A 5,359-nucleotide genomic window follows, 5' to 3' on the forward strand; every position below is an offset into this window, starting at 1 on the left:
ACTTTATTGATTTTTATCTACTGTCTATACATATTTGGTACCGTTATAAAAATCCCGGGGGTTGGTTACCCTCCAGTCCCCTGCCAGCTTCTTTCCCATTTCTTTTTAAATGTAGTACACTATACCTTACCAGAATAGGGCAGCAGTCAGCAGTAGTGCACCTCAACCCTATATATTGTGGACCTATACCAGTCCTTAAGGAATAGCAGACTGTACCTCACTCAACCCTATATACGGTAGTACACTATACCTTACCAGTCCTTAGAAGGACCTTTGTGGAACTAGTAGGTTGTGATTAGCAGACTGTACCTCAGTCCCTATACTGATAAAGGACTGCTGCAGAATAGGGCAGCAGTCAGCAGTAGTGCACCTCAACCCTATATATTGTGGACCTATACCAGTCCTTAAGGAATAGTAGACTGTACCTCACTTAACCCTATGTACTGTAGTACACTATACCTTACCAGCAGGGCAGGACTTAGGGTGGTGGGGGCCCCTGGGCTTGAGTCACTTTCTGGGCCTACCTTCTATACATTACCATATTTATCGCCGTATAACACGCACCCCAAGTTTAGGAGGGAATTTTAAAGAAAAAAACTTTTAGGAGGGAAGTTTAAGGAAAAAACTTACATTTAAATGCCCATCAATGCAGCCTTATCAGTGTCCATCTGCAGCCTTGCCCATCCATCTGCAGCCTTGTCCAGTGTCAGTGTAGTCTTGCCATTTGCAGCCTTGTCATTGCAGTTATGAAGTTTAAAAATGGCGCTGCCGAGATACAGATTCCTGTGTATCTCTGCGGCTCTCAGCTCCTCTCCGCGGCTCTCAGGTCCTCTGGGCGGTTCTCGGGTCCTCTCGCAGTCCCAAGCAGAGCCGAGAGTAGCCAAGTGTACTCGGCTCGGCTTACAGTCATGCCCAGTACTTGTGTTATGTCCATCAAAGGGCGGGACTGGGCGTGACTGTGAGCGGAGCCGAGCATTGTACACTCCACTATGTATCTCAGAGGAGCCCACGGGGCCCCCTATTGGGCTGGGCCCATGGGCTTGAGCCCAGTCAAGCCCAATGGTAAGTCTGGCCCTGCTTACCAGTCCTTATAAGGACCTTTGTGGAACTAGTAGGTTGTGATTAGCAGACTGTACCTCAGTCCCTATACTGATAAAGGACTGCTGCAGAATAGGGCAGCAGTCAGCAGTAGTGCACCTCAACCCTATATATTGTGGACCTATACCAGTCCTTAAGGAATAGCAGACTGTACCTCACTCAACCCTATGTACTGTAGTACGCTATACCTTACCAGTCCTTATAATGACCTTTGTGGAACTAGTAGGTTGTGATTAGCAGACTGTACCTCAGTCCCTATACTCATAAAGGACTACTGCAGCAGAAGGACAGCAGTCAAGTATAATATTCTTTCTATATTTGGAAGAAAGAATAGTATACATGTACAAGCCTATTACCATACCAGTCCTGAAAAGAACCTTTGTGGACCTAATAGTAACAGCTACTGATTAAACTGACTGTCCCTCACTGCCACACACAGCTTCCTGCCTGTCCCTATTTAAACTGACAAAACACAGGCTGCTGCAACAATAACTTGAATAGCACTCAAAACTATATCCTGTACTACTTTACCATACCAGTCCTGAAAAGGACTTTTGTGGACCTAATAGTAACAGCTAATGATCAAACTGACTGTCCCTGCTGCACACAGCATCCTGTCCCTCTCTCTACACTGACAAAAGACAGGCTGCTGCAACAATGACTTGAATAGCAGTGCCTCAAACCTATATCCTGAACTACACCTAACACCTATACCATACCAGTCCTTAAAATAACTTTTGTGGACCTAATAGCTAGCGATTTGGGTCACTGCAGTCTCTCCCTGCTCCACACAGCAACCTCTCCCTATAGTGACATACGAAAGAATGTAAAATGGCCGCCGGATCGAGTCTATTTATAAGTTAGGGGGAATGTCCAAGTGTCCATGTGCTGTAATGTCTCAATTGGCTGTCCTGTACCACATGATGGATGTGTCATCATAGGTCAAAGTTCTTTTACACAGTAAACACGGAAGTCTGCCAGGTGAACAGCGGCAATAGTCCGCCGATCGGGCGGGCCGCGAACAGCCGAAATTCGCCGCGAAACGACCGCCGGGCGAACCGTTCGGCCATCCCTACAGATGAGATTGGGCTCTTTCAGGGTGATGTGGCCGTAGGAGATTTCTTCAGGCACTCTCAACCCTCTTGACTAATGCCAAGATGGTCACCTTGGGAAACAAACAAAAAAAACAAGTCAACGCCAACAACATAAGACGAAGTCTACAGCACCTAGTATTCCCAGGTGGTCTCCCATCCGGGTATTAACAAGGCCCAACCCTGTTTAGTCTCTGAGATAAGATGAGATCTGGTGCGTTCAGGGTTATGTGGCCATAGGCGAGCTCTTCAGGCACTCTCAACCCTCTTGACAAACACCAAGATGGTCACCTTGGTAAACAAACAAAACAAAAACAAGTCAACGCCAACAACATAAAAAGAAGCCTACAGCACCTAGTATTCCCAGGTGGTCTCCAATCCAGGTACTGGCAAGGCCCAACCCTGTTTAGCCTCTGAAATCAGAGAGATCGGGCGCTTTCAGGGTTATGTGCCCATAGGCAATCTCTTTGGGCACTCTCAACCCTCTTGACAAATGCCAAGATAGTCACCTTGAGATACAAGCGAAAAAAAAACAGGTCAACGCCAACAACATAAAAAGAAGCCTACGACACCTGATATTCCCAGGCGATCTCCCATCCAGGTACTAACAAGGCCCGACTCTTCTTAGCCTCCAACATCAAACAAGATCGGGTGCTTTCAGGGTGATGTGCCCGTAGGCAATCTCAACCCTCTTGACAAATGCCAAGATGGTCACCTTGGGAAACAAGCAAAAAAAAAAAGTAAATGCCAACAACTTAAAAAAAAAGCCTATGGCATCGAGAAATCCCAGGCGGTCTCCCATCCAGGTACTAACCAGGTCCCAACCCTGCTTAGCCTCTGAGATCAAATGAGATTGGGTTCTTTCAGGGTGATGCAGCCATAGTCGATTTTTTCAGGCACGCTCAACCCTCTTGACAAACGGCACGATGGTCACCTTGGGAAACAAACAAAAAAAACAAGTCAACGCCAACAACATAAAAAGAAGCTTACAGCACCTACTATTCCCAGGTGGTCTCCCATCCAGGTATTAAAAAGGCGCAACCCTTTCTAGCCTCTGAGATCAGAGGAGATTGGGCGCTTTCAGGGTGATGTGCCCATAGGCAATCTCTTTGGGCACTCTGATCCCTCTTGACAAATGCCAAGATGATCACTTTGGGAACCAAGCGAAAAAAACAGGTCAACACCAACAACATAAAAAGAAGCCTGCGGCATCTGGAAAACCCAGGCGGTCTCCCATCCAGGTACAAACCAGGCACAACCCTGCTTAGCCTCTGAGACCAGACGAGATTGGGCGCTTTCAGGGTGTTGTGCCCGTAGGGAATTTCTTTGTGCACTCTCAACCCTCTTGACAAATGCCAAGATGGTCACCTTGGGAAACAAGGGGAAAAAAACAGGTCAACGCCGACAACATAATGAGAAGCCTATGGCACCTGGTATTCCCAGGCTGTCTCCCATCCAGGTACTAACCAGGCCCATCGCTGCTTAGCCTCCGAGATCAGATGAGATTGGGCTCTTTCAGGGTGATTTGGCCGTAGGCACTCTCTTTGGGCACTCTGAAGCCTCTTGACAAAGGCCAAGATGGTCACCTTGGGAAACAAGCTAAAAAAAAAAACAGGTCAAAGCCAACAACATAAAAAGAAGCCTACGGCATCCGGTATTCCCAGGCGATCTCCCAATCAAGACACTAACCAGGCCAGATCCTTGTATGGCACATGGTCTTCCCAGGCAGTCTCCCTTCCAGGTACTAACCAGGCCTGACGCTGCTTAGCCTCTGAAATCAGACGAGATCGGGTGCTTTCAGGGTAAGTGTTCTCTTCAAGACACGCCCAACCCTCTTGACAAACGCCAACATGGTCGCCTTGAGAAACAAGCGAAAAAAACAGGTCAAAGCCAACAACATAAAAAGAAGCCTATGGCACCTGGTGTTCCCAGGCAGTCTCCCATCCAGGTACTAGCCAGGCCCGACACTGTTTAGTCTCCGAGATCAGACGAGATTGGGCGCTTTCAGGGTGATGGAGCCATAGGTGATCTCTTCGGGCACTCTCAACCCTCTTGACAAATGCAAAGATGGTCACCTTGGGAAACAAGTGAAAAAAAAACAGGTCAAGGCCAACAACATAAAAAGAAGCCTACGGCACCGTTTATTCCCAGACGTTCTCCCATCCTAGTACTAACCAGGCCCGACACTGCTTAGCCTCCGAGATCAGACAAGATCGGGTGCTTTCAGGGTGATGGGGCCGTAGGCGATCTCTTTGGGCACTCTCAACCCTCTTGTTAAATGTCAAGATGGTCACCTTGGGAACCAAGCAAAAAAAAAAACAGGTCAACGCCAACAACATAAAATGAAGCCTACGGCACCTAGTATTCCCAAGCAGTCTCCCATCCTGGTACTAACCAGGCCTGACCCTGGCTAGCCTCCCAGGCCAGACAAGATCAAGCGCTTTCAGGATGATGTGGCCATAGGCGATCTCTTAGGGCACTTTCAACCCTCTTGACAAACGGCAAGAAGGTCACCTTGGGAAACAAGCGAAAATAAGCAGGTGAAAGCCAACAACGTAAAAAGAAACCTGGTATTCACAGATGGTCTCCCATCCAGGAACTAACCAGGCCGTACACTGCTAGGCCTCCGAGATCAGATGAGATTGTGCGCTTTCAGGGTGATGTGGCCATAGGTGTTCTATTCAGACACTCTCAACCCTCTTGACAAACGCCAAGATGGTCATCTTGGGAAGCAAGTGAAAAAAAAACAGGTCAACGCCAACAACATAGACCCTGGCGGTCTCCCATCTTACCCTGACCCTGCTTAGCCTCTGAAGATTCCTACGGCACCTGTAATTAGGTACTTTCCAGGCCAGACCCTGCTTAGCCTCTGAGATTAGATGAGATCGGGCGCTTTCATGGTGATGTGGCCGTAGGAGATTTCTTTGGGCTCTTTAGGCTCTCTTCACCTTGGGAAACAAGCGGAAAAAAAAACCATGTCAACGCCAACAACATAAAAAGAAGCCTGCGGCACCTGGTATTCCCAGTCGTTTCTTCCATTCAGTTACTAATCAGGCCCGACAATGCTTAGCCTCCGAGATCAGACAAGATCAGGCACTTTCAGGGTGATTTGGCGGTAGGCACTTTCTTTGGGCACTCTCAACCCTCTTGACAAACGCCAAGATGGTCAT

At 48.0% G+C, this 5,359-nt stretch overlaps 3 pseudogenes; all 3 read right to left on the reverse strand.

Annotated features, from left to right (window-relative positions):
- Window positions 1–3,607: 3,607 nt before the first annotated feature.
- Window positions 3,608–3,726, reverse strand: LOC143995742 (5S ribosomal RNA; annotated as a pseudogene).
- A 370-nt stretch (window positions 3,727–4,096) lies between these two features.
- Window positions 4,097–4,215, reverse strand: LOC143995719 (5S ribosomal RNA; annotated as a pseudogene).
- A 100-nt stretch (window positions 4,216–4,315) lies between these two features.
- On the reverse strand, window positions 4,316–4,434 carry LOC143995713 (5S ribosomal RNA; annotated as a pseudogene).
- Window positions 4,435–5,359: the final 925 nt, after the last annotated feature.

This window comes from Lithobates pipiens, unplaced genomic scaffold (assembly GCF_037356315.1).
Source record: "Lithobates pipiens isolate NorthernLeopardFrog02 unplaced genomic scaffold, aLitPip1_a1.2 Scaffold_188, whole genome shotgun sequence".
NCBI classification, from domain to species: Eukaryota; Metazoa; Chordata; class Amphibia; order Anura; family Ranidae; genus Lithobates; species Lithobates pipiens.